This window comes from Scylla paramamosain, chromosome 44 (assembly GCF_035594125.1).
Source record: "Scylla paramamosain isolate STU-SP2022 chromosome 44, ASM3559412v1, whole genome shotgun sequence".
Taxonomy (NCBI): Eukaryota; Metazoa; Arthropoda; class Malacostraca; order Decapoda; family Portunidae; genus Scylla; species Scylla paramamosain.
The window spans coordinates 11,092,664-11,115,872 of NC_087194.1; the positions used below are offsets into that span (position 1 = coordinate 11,092,664).

At 39.9% G+C, this 23,209-nt stretch overlaps 1 protein-coding gene across 6 annotated transcripts in view; it reads right to left on the bottom strand.

Moving 5' to 3' along the window:
• Positions 1–23,209, bottom strand: part of LOC135094082 (uncharacterized) — a 33,745-nt gene that overhangs the window by 9,094 nt on the left and 1,442 nt on the right. The window contains exons 2-4 of one of the 6 annotated variants that reach the window (XM_063993853.1): positions 21,686–21,858; positions 11,024–11,194; positions 1,769–2,159 (exon numbers count right to left, since the gene is read on the bottom strand). The gene's annotated coding sequence lies outside the window, so the exon portion shown is untranslated. Of the gene's footprint in view, positions 1–1,768; positions 2,160–2,577; positions 3,503–4,084; positions 4,189–10,976; positions 11,195–21,685; positions 21,859–23,209 lie in introns of those variants that run through there. The other 5 variants (XM_063993851.1, XM_063993854.1, XM_063993857.1 and 2 more) reach the window with 5 other exon arrangements.

Below are 23,209 nucleotides of genomic sequence, written 5' to 3' on the forward strand. Positions count from 1 at the left end.
ATGATAAGACTAAGATTGGAATATGCAGCAGTGGTGTGGTCTCATCATACAAAGAGGAATATTATAAAATTAGAAAAAGCAAAAAGAGCAGTCACTAAGATGGTTTCAGAGTTGAGTAAATTGACCTATGAAGAGAGATTAAGAATGTTGGAAATTCCTACCCTTGAAAATAGGAGAGAGAGAGAGAGAGATTTAATAAACATCTATAGAATGATAAATGGTATGGAAAATGTGAAGAAAGAAGGTTTTTATAAATTTAGACACACAGAGTACAAGGGGTCACAGCAAGAAGTTGAAGAAAGTTAACTGTAGAAGAGACATTAAGAAGTATAGTTTTCCTCACTGAAATGAGAACAAATGGAATGAACTCAGTGAAGACGTTGTCAATGCCGAAACTGTCAGTGCTTTTAAAACCAAACTGATAGATATAGAGACGCTGTACTATGAGATTACTCCCCTCCCGTACACCACAACTAGATACACACAACTAGGTAAATACACACACACACACACACACACACACACACACACACACACACACACACACACACACACACACAAGGAAGTGAGAGAGAGAGAGAGAGAGAGAGAGAGAGAGAGAGAGAGAGAGAGAGAGAGAGAGAGAGAGAGAGAGAGAGAGAGAGAGAGAGAGAGAGAGAGAGAGAGAGAGAGAGAGAGAGAGAGAGAGAGAGAGAGAGAGAGAGAGAGAGAGAGAGAGAGTGTGGGCTCGCTCACTCTGAGTTCCCAAACATCATTTCAAGACATATGGGTGCAAAATACAGGCTGCCAAGATTAAAAAGAGCCTTCATATCATATGATGTAAGTCACAGTTACATGCTGTTCATCATATGATAAATGTTGCAGTTTATGGGTTAAGGACATTAACCTAACATAACCAGACCTAAACCTTAATAGAAAAAATAAAGAGTCCAAGGTGTGGTTTGCAGACCTCCTCTTCCTCATCCTCAAAGGGTACTGGTGCCATCGATTGTTCAGCACTCAACTAATTTTGGCAAAACACTGTGCAATCTTAAGAACTGTATGCCTTGCTTATGGAACTGCATGATAAAATCCAAATATTTAAATTTGTGTGCACTACACTCAGTTGCCATTGTGACACTGAGTACCCTTGTGGGTAACTAGCTGACTGCTGTGGCTGCAACATATACACATGGTGACTGGCTGAAAATAAATGATGCATTGCCTGGAAGTAAGTGACATTTAACGACATTCTAATGTCATTAAAAGTACAGTTCTCATTTGCTGAACAAAAGAGATGCAAGAGAGCATGCATCATTACATACTGGAAACAAACATACGAACACATGCATCACACTATATCTCTCCAAGTAAACCCTGTCAGCATGGACTTACAATTTGTGAAGCAGTGTACGATGGATCACGTCACTAATGTAACCGTGAGTGACCCTAAAACAACCCTCACACCCATATTGTACAGTATGTATTCATCATCAATATCCACATAATTTAGCTGCTTCATGAGGAGCTGCTATAGCTAAGATTATTCAATGTCACTATCTCCTTTTGAAAAAGCATATTATTTTGAGCAGTAAAAAAATTCATCTCAGTCTGAAAAATTATCATGATCAACATATTTACCAAGAAGTGGCCCCAAAAAACAGGTATACACTGTCACTCTATTGCAGTGTCTTGCATTGGCTAATGATCATAGGGGCCTTCCTGGGGAGGGAGTGGGAAGATGGCTAATGTGGGAAAGGAAGGGGTAAAAGAGAGGGCTGAGGCTCACCTGCGCTGATGTTGCTTGGTCAACTTCACATAAGGGTCATTTAGCTGTCTCGTCAACCAGTCCTGTGAGCTTTTACTTTTTCCTCTCAGATTTTTAGGCACAGTCTTGTAAGCAGCACATGATGTACAAGAGTAACAGCTGCCCTGTACAGTGGCAGTGTGTCCTGAAGCCATCACTCCCACTACCCTGTTGTGTTCTTGTTCTTGTTGGGGATTTGAGGGGCTGTGCAGGCTGTGGTGCCACAACCTCTTGAGGCCTGGAGGTGCTGGCAGCAGGCAAGTTATCCAGTTATATTCTGGTGAGCTGCTGGAGGAAGACCCTGGTATGGTTAAGTGTCTTGAAGGCCAAGCTGGGGTCTTGGAAACCACCCAAGAGGTCTGCTAGTGATGGCCTGTGGATGTGGAGTAATAACACTGAGTGGAGAAGAGCAGTGTGGTGGGAGAGGTGGTGAGAAGGACTGGGTGGGAACTGGCTCCAGAATGCATGTTGTAAATGTTTAAAATATGTATGCAATCATTAACATTATTTTGGAAGTCTTGCAAATGATATCTACGAATGAGCAAAATATTATTTTTGATGACATAAAACGCACCTTTTTTCTCCCCCAAAAATGTCTCAGAAAATGAGCCTGCATCTTATAAGACAAAGGTTCAGCTTTGGGACAGTGGCCAGTGGTAAGTCTGTGGCAACAGTGGCCCTTAGATCAAATCCCAAACATCTTCACACACATAAACAAAGTGATGATCAATTCTATACCACAAAAACAATTCTTTTTTACAAGATAACAATGCATAACAGGTCATACTTACTAGTAATTCACATAAAATAACACCAGTCAGGAAGAAATTAGGTGATGACTCTTACATTTCATGTACCAAAACAAACTTGCAGTTGGTTGCAAACCAAACCTGGTGACAACTGCAGGATTCACTGCGTTTCTTAGTATGATGCCATTATTCCTTGAGGTAAGACACACCTTCATACAACTGGAATTGTACCTATCTTTTAAGATTCTTACCTTGCATACATGTTCAACAAAACTTGAAGCTAATGAGAAACTATTGCATTCTTAAAAAATAGCTTACTACCTAACAAAATAAAAGATTTTATAAGTGAAGAGAGTGTCATGAAGTAGGGTGACTCATGGTGATGGTTTGTACTGAATATTTCAAATAAAAATACATTGTAGAGAATAAGGTGAATCTGTTTTCACACATCCTTATGCTTTGAAAATGTACTAAAATATACAACTAGGATCATGTGTAGAATGATGATAAAAAAATGTGATGTACAAACTTTATTACAATCTGGCCTCTGACAATGTCACTGTCTATGCCACATTTGTTTACATCTCACAGCAGGATTAGTCTAAGTACTAGTGTTGGTAGGTCCTAGCAAATATTAAGGTTTTTTAAATGTAAAATATTGAGATCTAATAAGGATCTGAATACATATAAGAGGGCTTCAAATGTCAGGTGAAACCCTCCACTTCATATTCAGAGCTTAAACCTGTTTACTTACCTTTTTTTTTTTTTTTTTTTTTATGCCTGCCCAAACTGAGGTGCGTCTTATTGAGTCCATGTGTCTTATAAGCCATTAATTATGGTATAATGAAATACGAATAAGTGTCTGCATCCAGCATTTGAAGAAACTGCATAAACAATATGAAAATATTTCATTCATGCTGGCTAATATTAGGCACTGATTTAGTGTTGTCATAAGCTCAATAGTTTTTTGTACTCCGATTGGTATATATATATATATATATATATATATATATATATATATATATATATATATATATATATATATATATATATATATATATATATATATATATACGCAAGCCCAGTGACACATCATAAAGAGTTAAGACTGCTAAACAGAGAGGGAAACCTGTGATGTGACCATAGTCCTCATGAGTAAGTAAAAAAAACTTATGTCCGTAGATATGCAAAATAAATTGTTTGCTGATTGTACTACAATCATGTAGCCCTTCATCTCTCAAATTATAATGCAATATTTTTCAGGCACCAAAGATTTTTCAAGGGGAGTGCATTAATGATGCATATATCGAGTTTGTCTAAATCTGAAATGTTTGAGGTGCATTTATCACATTTAAACCTAGTCCATTTCACATAAACCAATGGCAATCAAGAGGAATAGAGAAGCTCCAGTGGGGAATTATATGAAACAGACATTTTCTGATGTTGCTGTATCATATGCTTAATTGCCATACTTTTAAACCTTCTGCCAATGCTGGTGATCACCTGACCAAACTGCACCAGACAATCAAGATAGTGGGGAAGTCCTTACTTTCAAAAATCCAAAGTTCACCAAGGTTGTCAATCATCGGGGTGGGCAAGCATGAGTGGTCACCAATGCTTACATCTCATATTCCTGCCCAACTCAGCACATCACTGACAGAAAAAAATGTATGAGAAACACGAATTTGTTTACATCTGCTGCAGTCACCATGGCAACCAGCAAAGAAGTGACGGTTTGTTGGGCTACTCCTTTATCATTTTTTGATAAGGAAATCCTCATTAACATGGTAAAAGAGCATATTAATGTAATAAATAACAAGAACACAAAGTTTTATACAGTAAACAAGAAGGCAATGACTCACCAGCACGTGAGGAAAATGTGAAAAAACATCAGAAATGGATGTGAAACATTGTTTGACATTGTTTATGATGTTATATAATGCATGGCAATATGAACTGGGTGACATTGATGTCTGTGTGTGTGTGTGTGTGTGTGTATTTACCTAGTTGCATTGTACAGGGCATGAGCCAATGTTCATTTTGTCCTGTCTCCATAACCATGCTTATTCAGTTTCTCTTTAAACATGTGTACAACGTTTGCCAAAACCAATTCTTTCTTCAAATCATTCCAGATTTCAAGAGTTCGATACGGGAAACTATTTCTTGATGTAGCTCAAACATCCACTCTTTATTTTATTCTCAAACAGATGAGAAACACTGTTTATGAAGTTATATAATGTATGACGTGAATAGGGTGATGTTGGTATCTGTGTGTGTGTGTGTGTGTGTGTGTGTGTGTGTGTGTGTGTGTGTGTGTGTGTGTGTGTGTGTGTGTGTGTGTGTGTGTGTGTGTGTGTGTGTGTGTGTGTGTGTGTGTGTGTGTGTGTGTGTGTGTGCGTGTGCATTGTACAGGGCACGAGCCAAAGTTTATTTTGTCCTGTCTCCATAACCATATTTATCCAGTTTCTCTTTAAACATGTGTACACTGTTTGCCACAACCACCTCTTCCTTCAAATCATTCCAGATTTCAATAGTTTGATACAGGAAGCTGCATTTCTTGGTGCCGCTCAAACATCCACTCTTCTTTATTTTCTTCCCATGTCCCCTTGCCCATCTCTCTCCCTCCTCCACCTGTGATAACAAGTCAATTCTGTCTATTCTTCCTATATTGTTTACTAATTTGTACATTGTTATCAGGTCTCCTCTTACTCTTCTCTCTTGTAGCGTTGGTAATCACATCTCTTCAAGTCTTTCTTCATAGCTTAAGTCTTTCAGTTCTGGTACCATCTTTGTTGCTATCCTCTGTATTCTTTCCAGTTTCTGTAATCTTTTTTTCCTATTTGGAGCCCAAACTAACGCTGCGTGCTCCAATTTAGGTTATATCATTCTTGTTATAATTTTCTTCATTATTTCTCTATCTAAATAGTTAAATGCCACCCTAATGTCTGTTAAAAAGCTGTATGTAGAGCCAAATATTATGTTTATGTGCCTTCTTTTTCTTCATGAATTTTTTGTTATTATTTCTCTTCCCATTTTGTAATTCAATGAAGATATCTTTTTACTTTTTCCTATTTCCAACACATGGCATTTTCTGGCATTGAATTCTAGTTTCCATCTTTGGCTCTATGTATGTATCTTGTCAATATCCTTTTGTAACTCCTTGCAGTCATTTTCATCCTTTACTATTTTCATTATTTTTGCATCATCAGCAAAAAGGTTTATATAACTATTTAGATCCTCTGTCATATCATTTACATATATTTGAAACATAATAGGTGCCAACACAGATCCTTGTGGTACCTCACTTGTCACTTTGCGCCAACTTGAATTAGTGTCTCTGATTACTGTTCTCAATTCCTTCCCTTGTCAATAATCTTCTGTCTATCTCAACATTGTTCCCTTTAGCCCTCCTTCATTCTCTGACTTCCACATAAGACTTTTGTGTGGAACTTTATCAAATGCTTTTTTAGAGATCCAGGTGTACTGCACAAACCCATCCATCCCTCTCTTGCACTCCATCTATTACTCTTGTATGGAAGCTCAGTAGATTTGTGACACAGGATATCCCTTTCCTGAATCCAAATTGCTTTTCTGTAATCATCTTTTCATCTTCTAAATACTGCACCCATCTGTCTTTAATTACTATTTCACAAAGCTTGCTTACAATACTTGTTAGTGACACTAGTCTGTAATTCAATGGTTCCATTTAACTTCCCTGTTTGTATATTGGGACTTTGTTAGCTCTTTTCCATTCCCTTGGTACTTTTCCTTCTCTCAACAAGCTGTTAATTATATCCCATATGGGTTTTTCCATTTGTTCTCTGCATTCTTTTAATATCCATCCATTTACTTGATCTGGTCCCATAGCTTTTCTAACATCCAGCTCTTCAGCAGTTTCTTGATTTGTTGTCTCTTTACTTGTATTTCCTGTATTCCCTCATTCTGTGATACCACTTTCAGTGCCACAAAATCAGTTTCCTTTGTAAATGTGGACTGAAAACTCTCATTCATTAGTTCACTCATCTCCTCAGTAGTTTCATAAATTCTTCCTTCTCTTCTTAACTTGTTTATGTCATCCCTATGTTTCATTTTCCTGTTTATGTATCTGTAGAAGAGTTTGGGCTCTTCCTTGCATTTTCTTATTATCTCACTTTCAAAATTTCTTTCTTCTTCTTTTCTTATTATACCATATTCATTCCTTGCCTTTCTGTATTCTTCCCTAGTATTTGTGTTCAGTTGTCTCATCATTTCCTCCAAGCCCTGTCCTTTTTCCTTTTTGCTTCTACTCACCTGCCATTATACCATTCATGCTTCCCAATTTACACTTTATAACTTGGCACAAATTTAAAGGTAAATTTTTACCTTTAAATAGTTCTTCCCAGTTATTTTTTCCATAAAATTTATTAAGTTCTGCAAAGTTTGCCTTAGAATAGTTCTGTCTCCCATTTCAAAATCGTTCATTCCTGTGCAACACTTTTTCCTCCTGTGGCATTATTTCTATTGTCACATGATCACTTCTTCCCAGTGGACTCAGACAATGTATACTTGATCTACTTTCTGGGATTTTTTGTAAACACTAAGTCCAACTGTGATGGTTCTTCTTCTTTGTATCTTGTAAGTTCGTTCACCCACTGTCTCATTGTATTCACCATCATGGTAAGCATGGTATGCTGGTGATATCACCCTGCACTTTTTCACGTCTTTTCGTAGACGTCCAACCCTTCAGGAAGTAAACAGTTCATGCAGGGAAGCCACACAACGCCTGACTTCTGATCTCTCAAAAATTTATGATTGGAGTAAAGCAAACTTGGTATTGTTCAATGCCTCAAAAACTCAATTCCTCCATCTATCAACTCAACACAACCTTCCAGACAACTATCCCCTCTTCTTCAATGACACTCAACTGTCCCCCTTTTCTACACTGAACATCTTTACTTGTATTCTGAACTGGAAACTTCACATCTCATCTCTAGCTAAAACATCTTCTATGAAGTTAGGTGTTCTGAGACATCTCAGTTATTTTTTCTCACCCTTCCAGCTACTAACTCTGTACAGGAGCCTTATCTGTCTATGTATGGAGTATGATTCACATGTCTGGGGGATTCCACTCATACCAGTCTTCTAGACAGGATGGAATCAAAAGCTTTTCATCTCATCAACTCTCTTCTGTCTTCAGCCTCTTTCTCATTGCTGCAATGTTGCATCTCTAGCTGTCTTCTACCACTATTTTCATGCTAACTGCTCTTCTGATCTTGCTAACTGCATATCTCCCCTCCTCCCATGGCCTCACTGCACAAGACTTGTTTCTCTCACCCCTGTTCTGTCCACCTCTCTAATGAAAGAGTTAACCAGTATTCTCAGTCAGTCACTCATCCCTTTCTCTGGTAAACTCTGGAACTCCCTGCCTGCTTCTGTATTTCCACCTTCCTATGATTTGAACTCTTTCAAGAGGGAGGTTTCAAGACACATATCCTTCAATTCTTGACTACTACTTCTGACCTAATCCGGGTCTGGTATCACAGTGACCTTTTTTTTTTATTGGATTTTTGTTTCCCTTTGCCAGTGTCCCTCCTACATAAAAAAATAAATAAGTAAATATATATGAAAAATAGGTTTACTCCATGACCCAACATTTTCTTTCACTTCCATCTTCTGCCAGTTCATTCCTTTAGTGTTGAAGCTGCCTACTAAAAGCACTTTGTTACTTTTCCTTATCATTTCCTGTGCTATTTCTTGTTTTTAGTTGTATAATTTTATATCTATCAGTTTCCCATGCATTAGTTTTTGGTGGTATGTACATCACAGTAACTTTCCTTTTTTTCATTTCATTTGATCTTAATCACAACACTCAAAGTTTCTGCCATTCCATCGCCATATTCAACTTCCTCAACAACAATATCCTCTTTTACTAATATCATTGTTGCTCTTCCTCCCTTTCCTTTTCTGTCTCTCCTCCATGCACTACAACCTTCCTTTGCAAATTCCAACTTTATTTCCTCTTAGTATGATTTAAATTAAACAAACCACATCTGGTTTATTGTTCTTTAGGTAGTCTTTAAGTTCCATTTGGCTCAACACCAAACCATCTACATTAGTATACATAATCTTTAAACTTCTGCTTGGTGTGGCATCTTTGTGGCACCATTTCCTCACTTTCATGTCCACAACTTTCCAAGCAAATCTCCTCGCTTGTTCTTGTGTTCTCTCCTCATTTTTTGACTGGGCCTGTACTCTATTACTTTCCTCTACTTTACTCTTTCAGTTTACTTCTCTCTCCTTTATTCATATTTATTCATTCCTTCTACTTTTGCCAATTTTCTTGTTCTTTGCAAGACATATTTCACTGCTGTTTGTGCCATGAATCTTATTTTCATTGGTCTTGTTCCATTTTCATTGTATTTTCCAATCTTGTAAACCTCTTCAATTTGTTCAACTATCTCCTCTCCTTCCTCCGCCACTTCTGCTATAATTTCCTTAGTCTTTTTTGCCTCTTCTTTCTCTCTAGCTATTTTCATTAGTAAGTTCTTCTTCTTGACCCCAAATACCACCACAAACATCTTTCTCTGTACAATGTCTCTCACAAGATTACTTTTTTCCTTTATTATTTTAATCAATTGCTTTTCAATGTCCTTATTGTGTTCCTGTTGCTGTTGCCTTATGATCTTATCTATATTCACCTTTTGTTGTTGTTCTCTCTCTTCTTTCCAACTTTTGACTTCTGCTGTCACTGACTCTTTCACTTTCCCAACCTTAATCTCTCTCTCTCTCTCTCTCTCTCTCTCTCTCTCTCTCTCTTGTAAAGCTTTCTTTAACTCCTCATTCTCTTCCTTGAGTTTCTTGATTTCTTTATAGTACTTCTTGTTTAAGTTCACTATTATTGTCACCTCTTCTCTCAGTTCTTTGTTTTCTTTTTCTTTTTCCATCTTCCTCTTCTTCATCTCTATTATATCACTGGATATCTTTTTACAATGCCACCACCCACCTCTCTCTCTTCCTTCCATGTCTTTATTATTGCTACTAAGTTATGAATTTATCATATTTTCACATTTTCTTCAATTTTCCATATTTGTTTATTTGTATAAGCTACACTGAGGTCTTCTTCCTTGAAACCCTCAAAAATGTTTGCTGTGTCCGCCAACATCTTCCTTCTTGGTATCACTGACAAGACAATGTTTACCCATACACTACTCTCCCATTCACCTTTTTTGCTCACTTCCCAATTTACACTTCACTTCCCCTGCACTCACACATCACACAATTCCCTCTTATAGAGACAGGACTCAAGCTCGGCCCCCTGTACAACCAAAACTTAGGTAACCCCTTAGAGCTGCTGTGGATGTGTCCAATTAGCTGGGCAGCACAGTGTGTGTGTGTGTGTGTGTGTGTGTGTGTGTGTGTGTGTGTGTGTGTGTGTGTGTGTGTGTGTGTGTGTGTGTGTGTGTGTACTAACAATACAGGGTGTACCATGAATTAAGGTACATACCTTAGGATATGATAATTCAACTAATCCTAAGTCAAAAATACTCTATACACACACATGCTGTTTGCTTTATTTTGTGAGAAATTAACCTGTAAGTTGTGTATTGTGGGAGTGGCTTCCCTGGGATCAGTCTCCTGATGATGGATAGGTGGTGGAGGCCCACAGGAATAGCCAGCAAGATCCCCTCACCTAACACCAACAGATTTCTTTCCTTTGGGGACTCATGAAATCCTTGGTGTACAAGAACAAATCACGTTACAGAGAGGAGTTGATTCACAGCATTAAGGAAGCTGCAGAGCAGATAAGGAATGACAGGAGCAAAAAGATGCACTTTGGCTATCACTTGATTGACAAGGCTTGCCATTTAAATGTCAAGATGATAACTGTCAAAGGGGATGACATTTGCAGTGAACTGCCATGTGTGTTTTAAAAAGTAGCACTGAATAACCGCTGTATTGCTGTGTTACCTGCACATTTTCTTCACTGGCACATACAAAAATTTAATCTGTTATTTGCTATTTCCTGTAAGGATTTGACTGCATACAATGTACACAAAAATTTATCACTTAATGCTACGCAGCATCACGCGAGTACGTAGCGAGCCAAGGAGGGGAGGAAGGAGGCGGAGGCACACCCAGGCAAGCAGCTCCCGCAACTCACAACTTAGCTACACATTAATTTCTCACAAAATAAAACAAAACACAGCATATGTATATAGAGTATTTTCAACTTAGAATTACTTGAACTATCATACCTAAAGTGTGTACCTAAACTTGCAGGACACCCTGTAAAAACTAAGAAAAACACAACAATCTACTGCTAAAACACAGGGCATTACAAGCTTAATTCCTATACAGTTATTTCCAGTAGTCAGGATAAAGTCAGGTTACACTGGTTTAGGTAACATAAGATAAGACTAGATTCACATGCATACACATGCAGGCACACTATATGTACACACCAGCATATGTGAGGAACTGGTACAGCCTGTCCTGGGAGTCCACGTACCTTCCTATCTTGGTCACTTCAGACGCGCCTCTTCCGGTAACGCAGACAGTGACATTCATGGGGCCGACCAGCTTAGCCTTGGAGCGACAAGTAACCTTCTCCCTTGTCAGTGTGTCACAGAGCTCCAGGTTGTCGTCCACTATATCACAGGGGACGCCTCCAACAAAGGCCCTGTTATGAGAGTTAAGGATGTGAGGTAAGGCTACAGCTTGAAATGTGCATTCCCCAATATCCCAGTGCCTTTTCTTTATTAACAGGCTCTAATAGTGTTTGGAGCTCCCCTGATTGGAGTGGTAATTTAAAAGGTTTTAGTGGATGTTATCAGGGTTTTCAAGGGCATTTTCATGATTCAAGTAATGGTTTAATAAGGTTAGTAATAGTTTAACAGACTTTAATTGATGTTACCAGGGTTTTCAAGGGTGTTTTTATGATCAAGTAATGGTTTAATAATGCTAGTGACAGTTTAACAAGTTTCAGTGGATGTTGTCAGGGTTTGCAAGGATGTCTCTGTGATTCAAGTAATGGTTTAAAAGGGTTAATGATACTTTAACAGGTTTTAGCAGATGTTGTTATGGTTTGCAAGGGTGTTTTCATGATTCCAGTAACAGATTAAGGAAGGACAGTGATTAAAACTAAACTAAAAACTCCACAACACAACACATACTTGGTAAAAACATTCCCACTCTTAGCTTCACTGGAGACAAGATCAGTGTGGTCAAGCTTGCAGTGTTTGCTGTTGTGGAAACTGCCATGAAGATCCAAAAGAGAGCCTGGTAATGACCAAAGAAGAGCTACTGTCTCAATAGTATGTGACCTTGCCCAGCCATACTAAGGAGAGAGTGACACAGGAGGATGAGGAGATGAGGAGATGAGAGGAGACATGAGAGAAAATGTAGAACTGGGAGAGAAAGGGAGGAGGAGATGTGTACGAGTGCAATACATGCTGTGGGTGTAAGGGGATGACCTCTAATGAATGGAAGAAGGGAATAGAGAGAGAGAGAGAGAGAGAGAGAGAGAGAGAGAGAGAGAGAGAGAGAGAGAGAGAGAGAGAGAGAGAGAGAGAGAGAGAGAGAGAGAGAGAGAGAGAGAGAGAGAGAGAGAGAGAGAGAGAGAGAGAGAGAGAGAGAGAGCATGCAAGAACATAAATAAATGGAGAGAAGAATAGTGAAAGAGATGAGAGAATGAGTTAGTGCATACAAAAATGAGAAAACATGCATAAACAAAAATAAATGAAGCTCAGAATGATGAGAGAGAGAGAGAGAGAGAGAGAGAGAGAGAGAGAGAGAGAGAGAGAGAGAGAGAGAGAGAGAGAGAGAGAGAGAGAGAGAGAGAGAGAGAGAGAGAGAGAGAGAGAGAGAGAGAGAGAGGAAGAGAAAAGTGGGGAGACAAATGCTGAGAGAGAAAGAGATGAGAGAAGGAGAGAGTTGGTGTACAAATCTGGCTGTTGTAGCTGCCCAAGCTGAATAAAAAGATACAAGTTAATGGTATTTTCAAAGGACACATACCACTTAAAGTTCAAAGAAGGGATGGATGCAGATTAATTCATGTTTTACTATTTTTATTTTAGCTTAGTGAAATTAAATTACTATGGCTTATTTGAATGAAGGAAAAATGTCTCTGGAAGGGCTTGTGTCAGTGAGGAAATGGTTCACACACACACACACACACACACACACACACACACACACACACACACACACACACACACACACACATGGACTTGATAACTTTATATAGCTAAAATATACATGTGACACAAATGTACAGGTAATGATTTTCTCTCTCTCTCTCTCTCTCTCTCTCCCAACCTACCAATACAGAATGTGAGGAGTCTGGCACACACACCCCATCCACACACACAACAATGCTGTACACTCGGGGAGCCTTGGAGTCTGCACTGCACTGCCTGAGGTGAAAGAGAACAAGAATGACAGAAAAAATACTGGTTCATATTTACTGCAGTTCATTGCCATACACAGAAGTACAGTACTTTGCACTGCACTGCCTGAGGTAAAAGAGAACAAGAATGACAGAAAAAATACTGGTTCATATTTACTGCAGTTCATTGCCATACACAGAAGTACAGTACAGATCAGCCTGGTTAGTGAGTGAATGTAGGTGGGTGCTGTTCATGGATACAATACTTGATATGTTGTTGTGGAGTCTCCTTATGCATTGTTGCCCGTTTATCAGCTTCTGTGCATGTCTTTATTTATAATCTCTCTCTCCTCTCTCTCTCTCCTCTCTCTCTCTCTCTCTCTCTCTCCTCTCTCTCTCTCTCTCTCTCTCTCTGTCTGTCTTAAAAACTCCAGTCAACTCCCAGTGCCTTCTCAAACTTCCCACTGCTCCCCAAACTCCCCACTGCCTTCCCAAACTCTCCACTGACTTGCCAAACCCCCCATTGCTTTCCCAAACTCCCCACACCCTCCCCAAACTCCCCACTGTTTTCCAAGACTCTCCACTGCCTTCCCAAACTCCCCATTGCCTTCCCAAACTCCCTACTGCTTTCCAAGGAGGAGGCAGTAGATACCTTCCGAAACGATAATTACTCCCAGTGAGGTGTGCAGCACTGTTCAGGGGTGCTGTGAACTTATCATTAAACCCAGCTGTGACCTTACTGAATGTTTCCCTTTGTGTCTCACAACACAAGGGGGCAGTCACAACTATCTTCCTCCACACAAAACTACAAGCACCTAATAACACACACACCCTTCACTCAAAAATTTCAAAATCATAATGGCGACTCCTACACCAGCCTCAGAGTCCCCATCTGGGGAGGGGACCATAAATGTCCCCAGGTCGGACTGCCTTTCTGTTGATGACCCTAAGTGTCTTGACACCCCCCCTCAACTTTTTCTTCATTAACTTCTGCAACATTCGCGGTCTAAGATCTAATTTTCAATCTGTAGAACACCACCTCTCCTCTTCTAAACCTCATCTTCTTTTCCTCACTGAAACTCAAGTGTCTGAGGCAACTGACAGTAGCCCCTTTTCTGTTCCCTCCTACTTTCTCTATCCTCATTTTCGATCCAAAGCTGGATGCTGCATTTATGTGCGCAATGACTTAACCTGCTCTCGTGCCCACGCTCTTGAATCTTCTGAGTTTTCCACCATCTGGCTACGACTACAGAGTCACTCTCGTACTAGATTTATCTGTGCTGTATACCTCTCACCTAACTCCTCTGACTATAAGAAATTCTTTGACTACTTAACTTCCAAAGTGGAGCACATTCTGACCATCTTCCCTATTGCAGAGATCTCCATTCTTGGAGACTTCAGTGTTCACCACCAGCTTTGGCTTTCCTCTTCCTTCACTGACCATCCTGGTGAACTAGCCTACAACTTTGCTATCCTCCATAACCTAGAGCAATTGGTGCAACACCCTACTCGTATTCCTGACCGTCTTGGAGATACGCCCAACATTCTTGACCTTTTCCTGACCTCTAATCCTTCTGCTTATGCTGTCACCCTTTCTTCTCCGTTGGGTTCCTCCGATCACAATCTCATATCTTTATCTTGTCCTATCGCTCCAATCCCTCCTTAGGATCCCCCTAAGCGAAGGTGCCTCTGGCATTTTGCCACTGCTAGTTGGGGGGACCTGAGGAAGTATTTTGCTGATTTTCCTTGGAATGACTACTGCTTCCATGTCAGAGACCTGTCTTTGTGTGCTGAGTGCCTAACAGAGGTGATACTGTCTGGCATGGAGGTGTACATTCCTCACTCTTTTTCTCGTCCTAAACTTTCTAAACCTTGGTTTAACACAGTTTGTTCTCATGCTATACATGATAGAGAGGTGGCCCACAAAAGGTAGTTAAGCCTTCCATCACCAGAATCTCATGCACTTTATATTTCTGCCCGGAACCATGTCAAGTCTGTTCTCCAACTAGCCAAAAACTCCTTCAATAATAGAAAATGTCAAAACCTTTCAAGATCTAACTCCCCTCGTGATTTCTGGCATCTAGCCATAAATATCTCCAATAACTTTGCTTCTTCTTCTTTCCCTCCCTCTATTTCAACCAGATGGCACCACTGCTATCACATCTATTTCTAAAGCTGAACTCTTCACTCAAACCTTTGCTAAAAACTCTACCTTGGACGATTCTTGGCTTGTTCCTCCCTCTCCTCCAACCTCTGACTACTTCATGCCACATATTAAAATTCTTCACAATGATGTTTTCCATGCCCTCGCTGGCCTAAACCCTCGGAAGACTTATGGACCTGATAGGGTCCCTCCTATTGTTCTCCGAAATTGTGCCTCCGTGCTTGCACCTTGCCTAGTCAAACTCTTTCAGCTGTCTGTCAACATCTACCTTTCCTTCTTGCTGGAAGTTTGCCAACATTCAACCTGTTCCTAAAAAGGGTGACCGTTCTAATCCCTCAAACTACCGTCCTATTGCTTTAATTTCCTGCTTATCTAAAGTTTTTGAATCTATCCTCAACAGAAAGATTCTTAAACATCTATCACTTCACAACCTTCTATCTGATCGCCAGTATGGGTTCCGTCAAGGCCGCTCTACTGGTGATCCTCTGGCTTTCCTTACTGAGTCTTGGTCATCCTCTTTTAGAGATTTTGGTGAAACTTTTGCTGTTGCCTTGGACATATCAAAAGCTTTTGATAGAGTCTGGCACAAAGCTTTGATTTCCAAACTACCCTCCTACGGTTTCTATCCTTCTCTCTGTAACTTCATCTCAAGTTTCCTTTCTGACCGTTCTATTGCTGCTGTGGTAGACAGTCACTGTTCTTCTCCTAAATCTATTAACAGTGGTGTTCCTCAGGGTTCTGTCCTGTCATCCACTCTCTTCTTATTATTCATTAATGATCTTCTAAACCAAACTTCTTGTCCTATCCACTCCTACGCTGATGATACCACCCTGCACTTTTCCACGTCTTTTCATAGACAAGAAGAAAAATAATAAATACTGATTTAGTGGTGATGGTGGTGGTGTTGGTAGTGGTGATGGCGGCAGTAGTAGTAGTAGTAGTAGTAGTAGTAGTAGTAATAGTAGTAGTAGTAGTAGTAGTAGTAGTAGTAGTAGTAGTGACAGTAGTAGTAGTAGTAGTAGTAGTAGTAGTAGCATTGGTGGTGGTGGTGGTGGTGGTGGTGGTGGTAATAGTAGTAGTAGTAGTAGTAGTAGTAGTAGTAGTAGTAGTAGTAGTAGTAGTAGTAGTAGTAGTAGTAGTAGTAGTAGTAGTAGTAGCAGTAGTACTAGTGGTGGTGGTAGTAGTAGTAGTAGTAGTAGTAGTAGTAGTAGTAGTAGTAGTAGTAGTAGTAGTAGTAGTAGTAGTAGTAGTATGACTCATGACATTTCCTTTACCATACCTAGGGCCAGTAGTGACAGGAAATGTGCATTTACCTACCTATGTTTTACAGGAAAAGAGATATGCTCGTGCTGTCCTGTCTCCATATCTATAAGCATCCAGCTTAACTTTAAATTTATGAATATTTGTTGCTTGTACCACTGTTTCATCTAGAAGTTGTTTCATATTTCTATGCTTCTATTTGGGAAACCATATTTCTTGATATCTCTTCTACTTGTTTTTCTCAATTTTCAGTCCATGTCCTCTTGTATCTCTTGAGTCCCACACAAATAAGTCTTCTTTGTCAACTTGATCCTTACCTATTAAAGCTCTGTATATAGCAATCAGGTTCCCTCTTTCTCTTCTCTCTTGTAATGATGGAAGCTTCAAATCTCCTTAATCTTTCTTCATAGGTTAAATCTCTCAAACTTGGTACCAATTTGGTTGCAGCTCTTTGGATCCTTTCCAATTTTCCTTATTTCTCTTTTTATCATGGGGTGACCAAACAATTGTGGCATATTCCAGAGTTTGGATTTGAATCACATATTCCACATCAACTTTTCTCATCATCTCTTCATTCATGTACGCAAATGCCCCTTTCATCTTTTTTAATAACTCATAGGTTTCCCAAACTATTTTGTTTACATGTTTTTCAGGTGATAAATTATCACTTATTGTAATTCTCAAATCTTTTTCTTGTTTTGGTTTTCTTAAATTTCCCACCTTCTCCCATGGTGTACGAACTTGTCAATCTTCTTTTGCTTTTTTCCCTAATTCCATCACCTTGCATTTTCTTTGCATTGAATTCCATTTCCCATTTCTTACTCCATTTATATATCTTATTTAGATCTTTCTGTAATATTTCACAATCCATATTGTTTTCCACTCTTTTCAATAATTTTGTATCGTCTGCAAACAGACTTATATAACTGTCAACCTCATTCACTATATTGAACATACACACCAGAAATATTACAGGGGCTAAGACCCTGTGGTACTCCACTTGTAACTCTACACCATTCTGATTGTTCTCCCTTTATTACTGTTCTCATTTCTCTGTCCCTCAAGTCTGTAATCCAATTCAGTGTATTGCCTTGCAAACCCCTTATATTTTGAATTTTCTATAGCAGTCTCTGGTGTGGTACCTTATCAGAAATGCTTTTTTAGGCCCATCCCTCTCTCTCTCTTGAATTATATCAATCGCTCTACCATAAAAGCTCACTAAATTCATGACACAAGACCTTCCACTTCTGAAACCAAATTGAGTGTCAGTCAATGTTTGTGTTTCTTCTAAATATTTCATCCATCTGTTTTTAACTATTCTTTCCACTATATTTTGCCACCACACTCGTTAAGAACATTGGTCTGTAATTCAATGGATCTTCTTTATTACACTCTTTTAAAAATGGGCACAATATTGGCTCTCTTCCAGTCTAGAGGGATTTTTCCTTCCTTAAAAGAACATATTATGGTATTGTGTATACTCCCTGCTGGTTGTTCACAACATTCCTTAAGTATCCAGTTGGACACTCCATTCGGTCATTGAGCCTTACTTACATCCAAAACTTTCATAATGTTCTTAATTTCACTTACGTCCACCTGTATCTCTCTCATCATCACATTGTTTCTGTGCCATGCTCTTTCTCCTTCAAATTTGCTTTCTTTGGTGAATACTGACTGGAAGCACTTGTTCATTAATTCCGCTTGTAACGTCATCTTCCCATTCACACATCTGAAGAATAACTTTGGCTCATCTTTGCACTTGTTAACTATATCTTTCTCATAATTACTTTCTTCATCTCTCAGGATTCTGATATATTTGTTTCTTACCTCCTCGAATTCGTTCCATTTCTCACTTCCTCCCTTTTTTATCCATCTATTCCATCCTCTTGTGTCCATGCATTCATCTTTGGGGGTACATAAGCCACTGCAAAATCTCTTCTTCCTTCTCCCTTCCTTTCTGTTTGAATTATAATTACTTCACGCCATTCCTTCTCCCATTTCAACATATCTGTGTGTGTGTGTGTGTGTGTGTGTGTGTGTGTGTGTGTGTGTGTGTGTGTGTGTGTGTGTGTGTGTGTGTGTGTGTGTGTGTGTGTGTGTGTGTGTGTGTGTGTGTGTGTGTGAGAGAGAGAGAGAGAGAGAGAGAGAGAGAGAGAGAGAGAGAGAGAGAGAGAGAGAGAGAGAGAGAGAGAGAGAGAGAGAGAGAGAGAGAGAGAGAGAGAGAGAGAGAGAGAGAGAGAGAGAGAGAGAGAGAGAGAGAGAGAGAGAGAGAGAGAGAGAGAGAGAGAGAGAGAGAGAGAGAGAGAGAGAGAGAGAGAGAGAGAGAGAGAGAGAGAGAGAGAGAGAGAGAGAGAGAGAAAAGAAAAGGTGACAGGCCACTAAGGCACAATATGCACAATGCACACACTGACCTGACCCTCTGATGGTGCAAGGTCCATGCCGCCCCCGTCACTCAGCACACTAGGGCTTCTGCCAGTAATGGATGCCCCCAAGGATGCCCCTGAGAGGTCATAACAGGTCACATAAGAGGTGACATATAAGAAGTCATACAATTATGAACAAATTTACAAGTTTTATAGTAAAAATTTTCAGATGTTTTTGTGTGTGTGTGTGTGTGTGTGTGTGTGTGTGTGTGTGTGTGTGTGTGTGTGTGTGTGTGTGTGTGTGTGTGTTTCCAGATTTCTGCAGTACTTTGCAGGAAACTGTTCTTCTTAATATCTTCCTACACACACCTTTCTTCTTCATCTTTTCACATGCCCTCTTGTGCTTCTGAAGTCTCTCACCACCAAATTACTCTGGTCCAGTTTTTCACAGTCTGACAAAAATCCAATACAAGGCCATCAGATCACCTCTCTCTCTTCTCTCTTCCAAGAGGTGGGTAGGTTTAGTTTGTCTCTCTTCATATGATAAGTCTGATAGGTTCAGAGACAACTTTGTCGCTGCTCATTGTATTCTTTCTAATTTCTTTATGTCCCTTTTAGTGCTGGGAGACCACATCGCTGCTGCATATTTCAAACTAGGTCTTATCATTGTCAGTTACATCCCTAATCATCTCTTCATCCAGGTAGTTGAATGTTGTTCTTATGTTTCTCACCAGATTATGTTTCCCCTGTCTTTCTTCTTACATGTACCTCCTGAGGACAACTTATCAGTGACAGTAATTCCAAGGTCTTTCTCTTCCTCTTCACTTTTTATTTCCTCATTACCCAATTTATAACTGAAGACTGGCATCACACAACTATGCCCAAACTTTAACACTCCTCATCTTTTTATGTTAAACTCCATTTTTCCAAGTGTCACTCCAATCCCAAATCATATTCAGATCTCCCTGCTTGCAAGAGGCTTCACAATCCTCTCCTGTCCTCTCCACTTTTCCCATCAATTTTGCATCATCAGCAAATAGACTCATGTAACTATTCACCCCTTCCATCACATCATTCACACAGGTAGCAAACATGACTGGTGGTAGTACTGAACCCTGCAGAGAACACCACTAATTACCTCTCCTCTCTCCATGATGACTTTTTATCTTTGACCACTATTCTCATTTCCCTTCCTCTCAGAAAGTCACTGATCCAATGTAGGAGTGCTCCTCTCAGCCCACCAGACATTTCTCATTTCCACAACAGTCTGCTGTGAGGCACCTTATCAAAATAAACACAATCTGCCCATCCCTCTCTTTCTTGTATCATATCTATGACTGGATTAGAAGCATCTTAAATTTGTTATACATGACCTTCCTTTCCTAAATCTGAATTGTCTGTCTGTTAATATTTCTCTCTTTTCCAGATATTCACTCCATCTTTGCTTCACTATTCTTTGGCACAATTTTGCCACTACACTTGTTAATGATGCTGGTCTATAATTAAATGGTTCTTCTTTGCTTCCACTCTTATATATGGGGACTATACCTGCTTTTTTTCCAATGTTGGGCACCACTCCTTCCCTTAATGAAGTTATGATGAGTTTGTAAATCATGTGTGCAGCTTGATCTCTGCATTCACACTTCACCACCCAATCAGACACTCCATCAGGTCCCTGTGCCTTCCTCACATCCAAGTCTTCCATCATTATTCTTACCTCATCCACTGTTACCTCAATCTCACTCACTCTTCTGCTCTCACATCTGCTGTCACCAGTCTACCAAATGTTCCCTCTCCAGTGAAGACACTTTGAAAGAAGTCATTCAAAACCTCTGCAATTTGTGCTTCTTCTTCAACATGTTTACCATTTATTTTCCAGTTTGTTGAACCCATTCTTATTCTTCATTTTACCATTCTATAGAACATCCTTGGTTCATCCTTACATATGTCTATAATGTCTTTTCATGAATTCTTTATTTCTTCCCTCCTTAGAGTATTCTATTTCTCTCTCTTTTATATGCTGACTCCACTCACACTCACTTACATACTGCTAATCTACCCTCCTCCCTCCTTGTCTTCCCCTCCTCCCTCCCTTTCTTCCATCTCTCCAATAACTCCTCTGCTTTTCCTTCCTTCTCCCTTGTCTCCATATCTCCACACTTACCTCTCTTTCTCTTCTCTCTCCCTAACCCAACCACTCTCTCTCTCTCTCTCTCTCTCTCTCTCTCTCTCTCTCTCTCTCTCTCTCTCTCTCTCTCTCTCTCTCTCTCTCACACACACACACACACACACACACACACACACACACACACACACACACACCTTTTTCCATCTGGTTTCTTCTGCAACATGAAAACCACATCCTTCTGATATTAGTACTTAATTCTCCTCAGAGCCGCCGCCACCACCACCACCACCACCACCACCATCACTGCCACAACCACTATCATTATTTTTCACCTTTATCTTTACTCAGGTGGTGTTGTTGTGGTCTCCAGGGGCATTTTCATGACTGACAATGCAAGGATTTTGCAAGAGAAAAAGAAAATGCCCCATGAGAATTTTGGTGATCATCTGTATGGCCTTTGAAAATGTTTTTTTTTATGAGAAAGCAAAGCATTAAGAATACAAACAAGATAGAATTAAGCTAACACAGGAAGCTGGTAAGTTAGTTTGTTGTATACTAAATGCAAGGTCTTGTTTCTGGAAAGTTGTGCTTCAGGTTCAAACCAGTGACTGTCAAGATTAACACATTTTCCTCACAAAACTTTTCCTACACTGCAGTATACTATGATAGACACAAACACATACAAAAATAAATATTACTACTACTACTTTTCTCCTGTAAGAGGGCCACTGGCCAGGGGCAACACAAATTTTGAATAAAAAAAAAAAAAAAGCCCCAGTGTTACTACTACTCCAGTAGTAGTAAAACTATATAGACTACAGACAAATGAGTAGTAAATACAACATCAAATCAATCCTTTAGGACCAAACCTAGGCATGTTAATACATCACTGGAATTCTGTCTGCTGCTGATCCCGTCATACAGAATCCATTAGCTATTTGTGGTGGGTTCCCACGGCAGAGGCTTCACGCAGCAGCAGCACCACCACACAAGTAGCAGGCACACGCACCACACTCAGCCAGGAATGCACTTTCCAAGGCAACTGTGGATAATGAATAAAGAAAAAATAATAATTAGCCTTGAATTGATTTTCCAGAGCACCTGTGAACAGAGAAGAAATGAATAGAATAGTAAATACTTCAGAACAGTAAATGTGGCTACATTTCAACATATTTTTTACCTGGCTGGTCTCACAAGAGAGAACCCCTTCAGGGCCAGTTCAGGGTCAGCTCACCAGCACTATCAAAAAGACACCAAAGTCTGTACATGCTTATCTAACTGCCTGGCAAGTGTGCCATCAGCCCAAGATAAATAATAAATCTGACTAGCAGCACAGCGTATATGTCACCAGCAAGAATCAAACAGATGTACACCTGAGAAATTGGACAAACTGTACCTAAAACCATCAACAGAATTAGATTCAGGCACACTGTTAGCAAGAAAATTCCAGATTTTCATCACTCTTGAGAAAAATGTGTGCCTGGCATCACAACAACTATACGGAATGCTGACAGAAGTGGCTCAGATGAACAGGTCTGCTGCATTAACTGTATGGACGGCCTCTAGTGCTGACAGCAGTGGCCGAGGTGTACAAGTCTGTTGCATTAATTTGTATGGAAGGCTTCTAGTGCTGACAGTAGTGGCTGAGATGTACAAGTCTGTTGCATTAATTGTATGGATGGCCTCTAGTGCTGACAGTAGTGGCCGAGATGTACAAGTCTGTTGCATTAATTGTATGGATGGCCTCTAGTGCTGACAGTAGTGGCTGAGGTGTACAAGTCTGTTGCATTAATTGTATGGATGGCCTCTAGTGCTGACAGTAGTGGCTGAGGTGTACAAGTCTGTTGCATTAATTTGTATGGATGGCCTCTAGCGCTGACAGCAGTGGCTGAGATGAGCAGGTCTGCTGCATTAACTGTATGGATGGCCTCTAGTGTTGACACAAGGGGGCTGAGGTGAACAGTGATTGGGGAGAGTCCATGAAAATATCTTCCAAATTTAATAATAAGATCAACCCGTAATAGTTTCTCCCTTTGAGTGAATACAAGTTCAAGGTTTTAAAATGCTGATCATGACATGTTCTCAAATCCTTGAATTCTTTTCGCCCACTGTCTCTTAACTGACTCCAATAGTCTGAGGTGAGAGACACAACCAGAATTCCAGGCTGCAGAATAAGCATGACAGGCTTGAGAGAAACCACAGATGACGTTTACTAGCCAATACCATCCCAGCCACCATCTAACTCACACCTAGCACAAGGAGGGATCTCAGAAGTAGCAGAGAGAGAGAGAGAGAGAGAGAGAGAGAGAGAGAGAGAGAGAGAGAGAGAGAGAGAGAGAGAGAGAGAGAGAGAGAGAGAGAGAGAAACAAAGAAAAGTTAATTACCAAACAAG